Genomic DNA, 14,267 nt, shown 5'->3' on the forward strand with positions numbered 1-14,267 from the left:
GAAACATGGCGCTGACATTCCTCAAGCCGAATGTCATGGTCAGGTAGCAGAAGGCTCCGAATGGCGTGATGAAGGCGGTCTTCAGCCTATCGACTGAGCTCATCTTGATCTGATGGTATCCTGAGTATGCATCCAGAAAACTCAACAACTCGCATCCGGCTGTGGAGTCTATCACTTGGTCGATTCTTGGCAAAGCAAAGGGATCTTTGGGGCAAGCTTTGTTGAGGCTGGTATAATTAATACACATGCGCCACTGTTTATTCTTCTTCAGCACAAGAACTAGGTTGGCCAACCATTCTGGGAAGAATACTTCCATGATGAAGCCGGCTGCTAGAAGCCGGGCTATCTCTTCTCCAACAACTCTTCTCTTTTCTTCTGACAAGCGGTGCAAGGGCTGCCTGACCGGCTTCGCGTCAGGTCGGACATGTAGCTTGTGCTTGGCGAAATCCGTCGGAACACCCGGCATGTCTTTGGGAGACCATGTGAAGATGTCCCGATTCTCACAGAGGAAATCGACGAGCTCGCTTTCCTATTTGCTGTCAAGGTTTGCCCCAATGACAGTGTGCCTCTCCGGGTTCTCCGGGTCCAATGATATCTTCTTTGTTTCCTTCGCCGGCTTGAACGAGCTCTCAACTTTCGACTCCTTGGGGGTGGGTGATATTTTCGGCTGCTTGCCTGCCATCGCCACAACCCGGTCAAGGAGTCGCTTTTTAGCTGCAATCACAAGGGACTCGGCCAGCCGGCTGGTGTCTACAGCGTAGGCAGACGACTTCTTGTAGTTTCCGACTATGGTCAGGATTCCCTTGGTAGTCGGCATCTTCATCTTGAGCTAAGCATAGTGGGGGACCGCCATGAACTTGGCCAAAGCAGGCCGGCCAAGTAGTGCATGATAAGGGCTCTCAAGGTACACCACCTCAAACCAAACTGACTCTCGATGGAAGTGACTCTTGTCCCCGAAGAGAACATTGATCTGGGTCTTGCTGATTAGTGAGCAGGAAAGGCCAGGAACTATGCCATGGAATACAGTCTGACTGGGATGAAGCTGCTTCTGCTTGATTCCCAACTTCTCCATCGTGTCACGGTACAGGACGTTGATACTGCTGCCGCCATCTATTGGGACTCGGGAGAAACAAGCTGCCCGCCTCTCTGTTGTGAAGGTGGCATCTAAGACCAGGGCGTAAGAACTAGGGTAGGGCATCACCTCCGGGTGGTCAGCCCTGCTCCAACTTATAGGCTTCTCAGACCAGTGCATGAACTCTGGAGTCTCTGACGCCACTGCATGTACTTCTTGTTGTTGTTGCCGTCTGCTGCGCCTGTCATCGGCCATGCTGGTGGACATGACGTAGGCTCCATGCTCCATAGGATACTCATCTTTTATGGCGCCGATTGGCCAAACCGCCGACTGCTGGGGCGGAGGAGGCGGTGGGCCGGCAGGCGGAGGAGGCAGGAGCCCAACTCCCTTGGAGATTCGAGTGGTGTGATTGGACGGCTTCGCGCCGCTATGGAAATTGTAGGGTGCATCAAGAGTCTGCTCGTATGAGAAGGCGGGCAACCAATTGAGCTTGCCGCCCTTCTGACGCTTGGGTGGAGGCTGCCCTTGCGGCTGCTGGCCCTCGACTGTCACCACTTGTCGGCTGGTGGAAGCTGGTTGCGTGGCCTTGCGCTTGTTGTCGCTCGGTTGCTGTCGCCGACTAGTATCACCAGCCGGGGTACGAGGAGCCTGAGGAGCTACCTTGCCGGATGCATCGACTTGGATCTCCTCCTTCATGGAGGAGTTGGCCGTGGCGTATTTGTCGGTGATGATCAGCAGCTCATCGAGAGTCGTCGACTAGTCGCACAGAAGTCGGTGCTTGAGTAGGGTGCCCTCTCAGCACCAGGCGGTGAAGTATTCAATGGCCTGCACCTCGTGCATGCCCTCGTAGGAGTTGCGCAGCTTGGCCCAGCGCGTGAGATAGTCGCGAGTTGATTCGCTTGGCCCTTGGACGCACAAGGAGAGCTGGGAGGGCTTGGGAGGCCGCTTGTACGTGCTCGTGAAGTTGCGAATGAACGATTCGGTAAAATTAACCCAGCTGTTGATGCTGCGGGGCTTCAGGCTGTTGAGCCACGTCCGGGCTATGCCCTGGAGCATGAGCGGGACGTACTTCACAGCAACGCGCTTGTTGCCGTTCGCTATGCTGATGGCCGTGGAGTAGTCGACCAGCCAGTCCTCTGGCTTCACGGAGCCGGTGTACTTGGGCGTATCTCTTGGGAGGGTGAACGCTCGAGGGAAAGGCTCATCTCGGATTCGATGGCCGAAACAAGGCGGACCCAACGCGTCTTCTTCTTCTAGCGCCAGGGAATGATTGAGGCGGTCGATCCGATGGCAGGCGTCATTCTTGCCGGCTCCTTCCCGGTGGCCAAGGCGGTCTCTGAGTGTCACGTGCGTGACAGGCAGTGGATTGGGTGCCTTTCTCCACGAGGCTGAGGAGGAGGCGGGTCGCCTTGCAGCTCCACGGCTCGGGGGCGGCATTCTGCGTCACGCTCGATGGAGAGATGAGTCTGACTGCGGCTGGCAACCGGCTCATTGCCTCTTCTACTATGGACGCCACCAGTCAACGTTCGAGATTGCACACCGTGATCCTGGCGTAGGGGCGGCTTGTCGTTCCGCCGAATGGGTGCTTCGGCACGGTATCCGGCTTCTTGCTGCTCGACGGCCGCATCAAGGTGCTGCTGGACGCGCTCCGTCATGTGGCGATGCTCGTTGCCCTCGTACTTGTCCAGCTCGTCTGCCACCGCCTGGGCAGCTCGTATGTTTTTCGCAGGCGTGGAATAGACGGGACGATCCGTCCCGAACATGCTGGCGATGATCGCGCCACGCTGCCGCATCGAGCCGATGCGGCTAGGCCCCTCGGGGGCCGGTGTTGCACCGACGACTCGGTCCATCTCGCGCCGGTAGGCTTCCGAGAGGCGTCGCATGCTGGCCAGTTGGTTGGCGCTTTCGATGAGCTAGACGCACCGTGCTTCAAGCGTCTCTGCGTCTGCGTTTCCCGGGATGGGCGTTAACAAGTCCCGCAGCGCCGCATCGAGTGGGTCTCGAACGCCTCCGTCCGAGTGCTCACCATTGTTGATGATAAGCACCTCCGTGACAGCGCTCCCGCCGCTATGCTCGCGAGGAGGCGGCTCATCATAGACAACCATGTTGGTGGGAAACGCGTCAAGCGACGCCGTGTCGGAGTCGACGATCATCGGGTCGGTGGAGCCAACAGACTCCAAGTCGACAGCAGGCTTGCTGGTGATGTGGAGCTGGTCGAGGAGGCTGACGAGGCGACTCTCAGGGCAGTCAGTGCCTGCGTCGGATGTAGGTTCGTCGGAGAGGCTGATCTCACCAACGAAGTCGGCGAGGCAGCTTGCTACGCAGGCGATCTACAGGCTGCGCAGCGCATCGAAGCTGACGCCATCGGGCGTGCTGGGCTGGCTGCGCACGCCAGGAAGGAACAAGGTTCCCCCCCATAACATGTCTCCGGATGTCGGTGCACCTCGCCCCATGGTGGGCGCCAAATGTCGGGGGTTGGGTGGGACATATTGCAAAGGTTGGCTTATCATGGTGGGAGCGAGTAGAATGTCGTCGGTGCCTGGAAGCGAGATGAGGCGTAGACAAGAACGCCAGCGCACTTTACCCAGGTTCGGGGCTCTCCTAGGAGATAACACCCCTAGTCCTGCTCTGCGGGGTCTTCGCATGATCACTAAGGCACTAGTGAGTACAATGGTGCTCCTCGAGCTGTATGCTAAAGTTGGAAGGAGGCAGGGCTAGCTCTCTTCCTCCTCTAGGTGTGGGTCTAGTTCTAACAGGTTGGGAACCCTTTGCATGGGTGCCCTGGGGGGTTTATGTAGGCCTACCCCCAAGGGGTACAATGGTAACTTGGCCGGGTGTAGGACCCGGCTGTCAGCGCCTCTGGTCGCCGTCTTCTCCACCGGCAGCTGGGGCACACCACCTGGTGGGCCCCTCTGACTGGTCTGGTACGGAGCCGACAGGCCGCTTCCGCCGCTGGTGGGTCGGGTTGGTGGCTGGTCACTGTAGCCGCGACGCTAATGACGCAGGCTTAGTTGGGCAAGGCATGGCTACACTCCCGCTTCCTGGCGGGATATCACTATAGCCTCGCCGTGTCTAGTCTGGTTAATGGCGCTTTGGTCTCGAGGAAGGATCCGGCTTCCCGCCAGGAGCCGGATCCCATTGGATCCGACTGGCCAGGCTTGGCCGCCCTCCGGGCCCTCGCTGCCTGGTAGGGCCCGCCGCATGCGAGCCGTACCGATAGGCCGTCGTGGGAGAAGGCCCTGCCTGACAAAGATGACGTTGAGGGTGGAGTAACAACAGTGCTGCGTCGTCCGGAGATCTCCGCCTGTACGGGCCACGCCAAACACGGGATGAGGGATGAGGGATTACGTTGTAGCCTCACCCTGTCTTGTCCTCTTAATGGCGGGGGGGGGGGCAGACTTTGAGGGCGCCGGGTGGCCGCCTGCTAGAAGCCGGCCTCTATGGAGGTCGTCTGCTAGGAGTCGGCCTGTATTGGTGCCGTCTACTGGTGCTCGGCCGTCTTCGGGCAGCCGGCAGTTGAGCCAGCCGGCTACCGGAAGGCGGCGCTTCATTCTGGAGTCTTGTGGGGCGGAGCCGGCCCAAAGTCTTGAAAGGCTCAGGGACTCGGGTTAGGCTACCCGTGGCCCATTACTCCGACAAATTCCCACTAGTATATGAAAGTGACAACATAGGAGACTCTCTATCATGAAGATCATGGTGCTACTTTGAAGCACAAGTGTGGAAAAGAGATAGTAGCATTGTCCCTTCTCTCTTTTCTCTCTTTTCATTTTTTGGTGGGCTTCTTTGGCCTCTTTTTTATGGATTTCTTTGGCCTCTTTTATTTTTATAAAGTCCGAAGTCTCATCCCGACTTGTGGGGGAATCATAGTCTTCATCATCCTTTTCTCACTTGGGACAATGCTCTAATAATGAAGATCATCACACTTTTATTGATTTACAACTCAAGAATTACAACTCAATACTTAGAACAAATTATGACTCTATGTGAATGCCTCCGGCGGTGTACCAAGATATGCAATGAATCAAGAGTGACATGTATGAAAAATTATGAAGGTGGCCTTGCCACAAATGCGATGTCAACTACATGATCATGCAAAGAGCAATATGACAATGATGGGATGTGTCATAATAAACGGAACGGTGGAAAGTTGCATGGCAATATATCTCGGAATGGCTATGGAAATGCCATAATATGTAGGTATGGTGGCTGTTTTGGGGAAGGTAAATAATGGGTGCAAGATACCTGCGAAAGTTGCACGACATAATAAAGGCTAGTAAAGTGGAAGGGTAAGTGTGCGTATATCCATGGACTCACATTAGTCATAAAGAACTCATATACTTATTGCAAAAGTGTATTAGCCCTCCAAGCAAAGTACTACTACACATGCCCCTAGAGGGATAGATTGGTAGGAAAAGACCATCGCTCGTCCTCGACTGCCACTCAGAAGGAAGACAATCAAAAGAGCACCCCATGCAACAAATTTGTCACACAACTTTTACCATACGTGCATGCTACGGGACTTGCCAACTTCAACACAAGTATTTCTCAATTTCATAATTACCCAACTTGCATGACTCTAGCATTACCACCTTTATATCTCAAAACAATTATCAAGCATCAAATTGATCATAGTTTTAATGCACTTTCTATGATAGTTTTTATTATACCCAACTTGGATGCTCATCATTCCAGGACCAAATTTATAACCATAGCAAATACCATGCTGTTCTAACGAACTCTCAAAATGATATAAGTGAAGCATGAGAGATCAACAATTTCTTCAAAATAAAGCCACCACCGTGCTCTAGAAAATATAAGTGAAGCACATAGAGCAAACTATCTATCTCAAAAGATATAAGTGAAGCACATAGAGTATTCTAATAAATTCCAATCAAGTGGGTTTCTCCCAAAAGGTGTGTACAACAAGGATGATTGTGGTAAACTAAAAAGCAAAGACTAATATCGTACAAGACGCTCCAAGCAAAACACATATCATGTGGCGAATAAAAATTGTGGTAAACACCGATAGACGAAGACGAAAGAGGGGATGCCTTCCGAGGCATCCCCAAGCTTAGGCTTTTGGTTATCCTTGAATATCTTGGGGTGCCATGGGCGTCCCCAAGCTTAGGCTTTTGCCACTCCTTATTCCATAGTCCATCAAATCTTTATCCAAAACTTGAAAACTTCACAACACAAAACTCAACAGGAAATCTCATAAGCTCCGTTAGTGCAAGAAAGAAAAACCGCCACATAAGGTACTGTAATGAACTCATTCTTTATTTATATTGGTGTTAAACCTACTGTATTCCAACTTCTCTATGGTTCATACCCATACATACTAGCCATAGATGCATCAAACTAAGCAAACAACACACGAAAAACAGAATCTGTCAAAAACAGAACAGTCTGTAGCTATTTGTAACTTTCGAATAGTTCTGGAACTCTAAAAATCGTACCAAAATAGGACTCTAAAAATCCTACCAAAATGGAACTCTAAAAATCCTACCAAAATCTGTAACTTTCGAATAAAACGGCAAGGGTGAAGTGGGGGAGAGGAAAACGAGAGGCGAATGGCAAATAATGTATTGCGAGGGAGATGAGTTTGTGATGGGTACTTGGTATGTCTTGACTTGAGCGAAGACCTCCCCGACAACAGCGCCAGAAATCCTTCTTGCTACATCTTAAGCTTGCGTTGGTTTTCCTTGAAGAGGAAAGGGTGATGCAGCAATAGTAGCGTAAGTATTTCCCTCAGTTTTTGAGAACCAAGGTATCAATCTAGTAGGATGCTCCTCACGAGTCCCACACACCTACACAAACAAACAAGAACTCGCAACCAACACAATAAAGGGGTTGTTAATCCCTTCAAGGCCACTTGCGAAAGTGAGATCTAATAGATATAATATGATAAGATAAGTATATTTTTGGTATTTTATAATATAGATTGGAAAAGTAAAGATGCAAAAAAGTAGATTGATAGCTTATATGATAGGAGATAGACCCGAGGGCCATAGGTTTCACTAGTGGCTTCTCTCAAGATAACATAATTATTACAGTGGGTGAACAAATTACTGTCGAGCAATTGATAGAAAAGTGAATAATTATGAGATTATCTAGGCATTATCATGTATATAGGCATCACGTCCGTTACAAGTAGACCAACTCCTGCCTGCATCTACTACTATTACTCCACACATAGACCGACTCCTGCCTGCATCTAGAGTATTAAGTTCATAAAGAATAGAGTAAAACATTAAGCAAGATGACATGATGTAGAGGGATAAACTCATGCAATATGATATAAAACCCATCTTTTTATCCTCGATGGCAACAATACAATACGTGCCTTGCTGCCCCTGCTATCACTGGGAAAGGACACCGCAAGATTGAACCCAAAGCTAAGCACTTCTCCCATTGCAAGAAAGATCAATCTAGTAGGCCAAACCAAACTGATAATTCGAAGAGACTTGCAAAGATAACTTAATCACACATAAAAGAATTCAAAGGAGATTCAAATATTTCTCATAGATAAACTTGATCAGAAACCCACAATTCATCGGATCTCGACAAACACACCGCAAAAAGAGTTACATCGAATAGATCTCCAAGAAGATCGAGGAGAACTTTGTATTTAGATTCAAAGAGAGAGAAGAGGCCATCTAGCTAATAACTATGGACCCGAAGGTCTGTGGTAAACTACTCACAACTCACGGAGATGCCTTGTAGATGATGTAGAGGCCCTCCATGGTGGATTCCCCCTCCGGCGGAGCGCCGGCGAAGGCTCCAAGATGGGTTCTCGCGGATACAAAAGGTTATGGTGGTGGAAATAGTTTTTCGTGGTTGTTTCTGATGTTTTCGGGGTACATTGGTATATGTAGGAGGAAAGAGTACGTAGGTGGACGCCCGAGGGGCCCACGAGGGTGGGGGGCACGCCCACCTGTAGGGGGCGCACTGGGCACCCTCGTTGCTGCCTCCTTTGTTTCTTGACTTTCACTCCAAGTCCTCTGGATCACGTTTGTTCCAAAAAGATCGCTCCCGAAGGTTTCATTCCGTTTGGGCTCCGTTTGATCTTCCTTTTCTTCAAAACACTAAAATAGGCAAAAAAACAGCAATTCGGGTTGGGCCTCCGGTTAGTAGGTTAGTCCCAAAAATGATATAAAAGTGTAAAGTAAAGCCCATAAACATCCAAAACGGGTAATATAATAGCATGGAACAATAAAAAAATTATTGATACGTTGGAGACGTATCATAGCTCATTTGAAACCTTAGCCCTGATGATTTAAGAACGTCCCGACTTCAAAGATCTTGATCGGTCTGAGATACTCGAGAGTCTCAACACACATGAGTTCGAGCTATCTATGAAGTGTGATATCTATGGCCCCAACTATGGCCGAACTCGTCCTCTAAAGGCACATGTTGTTTCCTCATCTGAAGAAGAATCTGACTATAGCTCTGGTGATCCTGAAGAGCTTGTCAAAGAGCTTGCAATGCTGGTAAGAAAGTTCCAGTAGTTCTCCAAGAATAATCAATTCAGCAAGTCTTCAAGATCTAGCTCCAAGAATGATGAGGCTTCATCACGTGACTACAAGAAGAGAACTTGCCACAAATACAAGAAGACTGGCCACTACATCTCTGAGTGCCATCAGTGGGATAAGGAATCAAAGAAGAAGAATAGCAAGGAATATGATTCTGATGATAACAAGAAGAAGAAATCTTCAAAATCTTCCTCAAAGTCTTCGTCAAAATATTCATCTCACAAGAAGACCTCATCAAGAATGGCTCGTGCATTTACTGGCAAGGAAATGGATTCATAGGAGGAGTCTGCTTCTTAGGAGGCAGAGGTGGAGTCTCAGGAGGAGTCTGACTCAGGCGTGACAAGCCTGTCTCTGGCATCAGCGTTCATCGCCAAGTCCATCTTCAACACTTAAGACAATGCTCGCAGCGTTGAGGCCAAAGCTGATGATGATGACGATGACTCTGCTCCTACCTACTGCTTCATGGCACGTGGTGCCAAGGTAACTTCACACGATGCCTACTTCCAAACTTCTAGTGAAGATGACTCTGAATGTGAATCCAAACCTAGCTATAAGACACTTGCTAAAATTGCAATTGAGCAACAAACTGCTATGGAACACATTCAAAAGCTGCTAGATAAAAGCGATGACCTGTTGGACGTGGAAATGAATCGAACTCAGTCCTTAATCGAAGATATTAAAAGTCTTCGCGTTAAGTACAAAGATCTTGAAATTTGTCATGAAACTCTCTCAGCCTCTCATGAGAAGCTTTCCTATGATTATGTTCAAAGGAAGCAGGATCTAGATAAACTGAGAGCGTCTCATCAAGATCTTCAAAAGGAGAACGATTCACTACTCGCCCAACAGATCAGTACCGCTCAAGTAGAATTTGTTCCACCATGCTTGAAGTGTCTTGAGAATGATAATGTTGTCTCTGTTGCTGAATGTTCTACTGCTTCTGATGTTGCAATATCTTCAACTGCTGATGTGGTAACTAATCCCTCTGCTGAGGATGCCACTACTATTGCTGATGAGAATGCTAGGTTGAAGACATTGCTTGATACTGGCATGTACAAAAGCCTCAAAGGGCATCAAACTCTGTGTGATGTCCTCAAGAAACAGATTCTAAACCGAAACCCTAGGAAAGAGGGTGTTGGGTTCGAGAGAAAAATGAACGTCGATGGCTCATATTGGATGCCTGAGCAGTACCCCAAAACCACCTGGGTTGCTGCTAAGGATCCTTTAGTAGATCCATCTACCTTATATGGCTTCACTTGTGCTAATCCAATTGTCATTGATGAATCCTTTGATGCAAATTATAAACTATTTAAGAATTAGAATGGTGAAGTGTTTGCCAGGTACATTGGTACTAACTGTAGGAATGGGTCACCCGAGAAGAAGATCTGGGTGCCCAAAAGCTGCCTTGAGAAGCTTCCCATGAATGTTATCATGACACCACCTAGGAAGAAGACAAACCCTCAACCAAAGGCGGCATATGGTCCAAAGGCTTCATACAGACAGAGGACCACTAATGGTCACCCTAACATCAATGTTTTGCAGGAGAATCGCTATGAGACTCATGAATATGAGCGTGTTTCATCCAACCAATGTGTTCACAAAACTAAGAACTTTTCTGCATATTCTTATAAGTATTATTCTCCTCCTGCAAAGCTATTTACTAGGGCTCCCAAGCCAAAGTTCCCAGATGCTGCACTTAGACTCAATGCTTCTAAGCCACCCCTGAAGATGTGGGTGGTTAAGAAGAATTAACTTCTTTTGCAGGGAAAGGTCTCCAGCCGGAAAGCAAAATCTTCTGACAACAATGCTAGGGACCTAAAACATCTTGTGGGACGCAAGATAAAATGCTCAGATGGTCTTATCATGTATTTTGTCCCAGGGTTCCTTGACGAGCATCCTATCATGCCTAACCAGGATCTAAACTTTGATAATATGCTTGTTCGCTACATGTTTCTGCTTCACAATACTCTTGGTGAAGCCTATCCTGCTAACTGCACTATAGGGTACAACTCCGAAAGCCACTGAATGGATCATGGATAGCGGCTGCACCAACCACATGACTGGTGATCAAGGTCTTCTAATGGATTCAACCCTACGTCCTTCTACTAAGATCCACACTACATTCGCTGACACCGGTAAAAGTAAGGTATTGGGCCTTGGTAGAGTTGCTATCTCAAAGGATAAGCCCATGGATAAAGTGATGCTTGTTGAATCCCTTGGTTACAACTTAATGTCTGTGTCAATGCTCTATGATCTGAACATGATTGTGATATTTGGAAAATATCATTGTCTTGTGCTAATGGAATCTGACAAATCTCTAGTCTTCGAAGGCTATCAAAGAGGTGATCTGTATATGGTAGATTTCTCAACAGGACCACAACTTGCCATATATCTTCTAGCAAAGGCTTTAGAATGTTGGCTATGGCATCGACGGCTAGGACATGCAGGCATGAGGAACCTATACACTCTCGCGAAGAAGAAGCACATCATTGGCATCGAGGGCGTCAAGTTCAAGAAGGATCATCTATGTGGTGCCTGTGAAGCTGGAAAGATGACAAGAGCAAAGCATCCCTCGAAGACAATCATGACTACCTCACACCCCTTTGAGCTGCTTCACATGGATCTATTTGGCCCTACTCACTACTCTACTCTCACTACTACTGCACATCTCTATGGCTTCGTTATTGGTGATGATTACTCAAGATACACCTGGGTGCACATAATTCTCTATAAGACTGAAGTGCAGGATGTCTTCAGACGCTTCACAAATCGGGCCATGATGAACTATGGCGTCAGGATCAAGCACATCTGGAGTGACAATGGCACTGAGTTCAAGAATGCTGGCCTTGACATTTATCTTGATACGTTGGGCATCACACATGAGTTCTCTGCTCTTACACACCTCAGCAAAATGGCATCGTGGAGCACAAGAACAGAACACTCATTGAGATGGCACGAACAATGCTCGATGAGTACAAGACTCCAAGAAAATTCTGGTCTGAAGCTATTGATACTGCATGCCACATCATCAACAGAGTATACCTTCACAAGTTCTTCGAGAAAACATCTTATGAACTTCTGACTTGTAAGAAGCCAAATGTCAGTTATTTCAAAGTCTTTGGTGCTAGGTGTTGGATCAAAGATCCACATCACACGTCCAAATTTGCACCGAAAGCACATGAAGGTTTATGCTTGGTTACGAAAAGGACTTGCACACCTACAGAGTCTTCAACCTCTTTCACTATAAAGTGGTTGAAACTGTGGATGTGCGGTTCGATGAGACTAATGGCTCGCGAAGAGAGCACCTAAGAAATGTGCTAGATGAAGCTACACCAGGTGAAGCTATCAAGTTAATGGGTACTGGAGAAATCATACCCACACAGGAACTGACTGAGGATGAGATCATCATTTCTGCACCTAATCAATCTGAAGACAATGCTTAGTCTGAAGGCAATGCCGAAGACAAAGACAATAGCCAGTCAGATCAAATTTTCGTCTAGCTCATCCTCAAGTTGCAAATGAGGTCCAAATTGAGAAGATCATTGATAGCATCAACGCTCCTGGCCCTCTCACTCGATCAAGAGCTACACAACTAGCAAACTTCTGTGGTCACTTTGCTTTTGTCTCTATATCTGAAGCTAAGAAAGTTGAAGAAGCCTTCATGGAACCTGAATGGATTCAAGCTATGCAAGAAGAGCTTCAACAGTTTGAGCTGAATAATGTCTGGGAGCTTGTCAAACATCCTGATCCTTGCAAGCACAATGTCATTGGCACAAAATGCATCTTTCACAACAAGCAAGATGAACTTGGACAAGTTGTCAGAAACATAGCTCGCCTCGTTGCTCAACGTTACACACAAGTGGAAGGAATAGACTTCGATGAAATCTTTGCTCCTGTGGCTCTGCTTGAAGCCGTTCACATACTGTTGGCTTATGCCAACCATCACAACATTCTTCTGTACCAAATGGATGTGAAGAGTGCCTTTCTCAACATCAAAATTGAAGAAGAAGTGTATGTCGGTCAACCGCCTGATTTTGAAGATCCTAAGCATCCTAATATGGTGTACAAGCTCAATAAGGCACTGTATGGCCTCAAACAAGCACCTCGCGCTTGGTATGACACACTAAAGGAATTCCTGAAGAGCAAAGGCTTCAACCCTGGTTCACTAGATCCCACTCTCTTCACGAAGACATGATGGTGAACTATTTGTGTTCCAAATATATGTGGATGACATTATCTTAGGATGCACTGGTAAGAGATACAGTGACGAGTTTGGATACATGATGCAAGAGAAATATCAGATGTCCATGATGGGGGAGCTGAAATTCCTCATTGTTCTTCAAATCCGTCAGCAGCACAATGGCATCTTCATATCACAAGAAAAATACCTAAAGGATTGCCTGAAAAAGTTTGGAATGCAAGACTGTAAAGGGTACACAGCGTCAATGCCAACCAAAAGTCATCTCGGCCCTGACGACAATGGTAAATAGTTCGATCAAAAGGTATACCGCTCCATGATTGGATCTTTGCTTTATTTATGTGCATCTAGGCCTGATATTATGCTTAGCGTTTGCATGTGTGCCCGATTCCAAGCGGCACCAAAGGAGTCGCATCACCTAGCGATGAAGCGAATACTTAGATATTTGGCTCACACCCCAAAACTAGGATTATGGTATCCAAATGGCTCAACATTTGATATGGTTGGATGTTCTGATGCTGATTATGCTGGTGACAAGGTTGGTCTCAAGTCCACTTCAGGAACATGTCACTTTCTTGGACAATCGCTTGTCTGTTGGTCTTCAAAGAAGCAGAACTGTGTATCACTCTCCACTGCTGAATCTGAATACATTGCAGCTGGATCATGCTGTGATCAACTTCTCTGGATGAAGCAAACTCTCAAGGACTATGGAATCAACACGAAGAATGTGCCACTCTTTTGCGACAATGAAAGCGCCATCAAGCTTTCCAAGAATCCAGTTCAACACTAGAAGACAAAGCACATCGAGATTCGTCATCACTTTCTCCGAGATCATGTCAACAAAGAAGACATTGATATCATTCACGTCAACACTAAAGAACAACTGGCTGATATCTTCACTAAGCCCTTGGATGAGAAGAGGTTTGTAAGCTGCGGTGTGAGCTAAATATCTTAGAATCCTCAAATGTCCAGTGAATGGACACACATCCTAACGCTTATGCATGTTGATGACTTAGATGTGCAACACACGAAGTAACGTATTTCTTCAATCAATGAAGACATACCCTCTGAGTGTGAATACATTAACATGGAATTTGACTTCGGAGCGCCACGATAATTGTGCGCCATGCTTGGGTCTAATACTTCCTATACGGTGGGTAACGCCACCACCAAGACTTTTCGAAGATTTTCATTTGGCGTCATAACTACAATGTCTTTGCATTTTGTTTGTCTGCAACATTGGTTATCTTCAAAATCTATATCTTTGCAATGTTGATTTGTCTTCAATATATAGAGACACACATTTACAAACTGCTTTTAATGTTCTATCTTTTTTCCTGAAAACCGGAGAAGCCGAAAAGACCACCCGACGATCCAGGCATGCGTGAGAACACAGATCAACTCCTGACAAGTTGCATGCACGCCACGTGTTCCTCATATGTGAACCACCAGGGGCACCTGCATAATT

This window comes from Triticum dicoccoides, chromosome 2B (genome assembly GCF_002162155.2).
Source record: "Triticum dicoccoides isolate Atlit2015 ecotype Zavitan chromosome 2B, WEW_v2.0, whole genome shotgun sequence".
In the NCBI taxonomy this organism is placed as follows: domain Eukaryota; kingdom Viridiplantae; phylum Streptophyta; class Magnoliopsida; order Poales; family Poaceae; genus Triticum; species Triticum dicoccoides.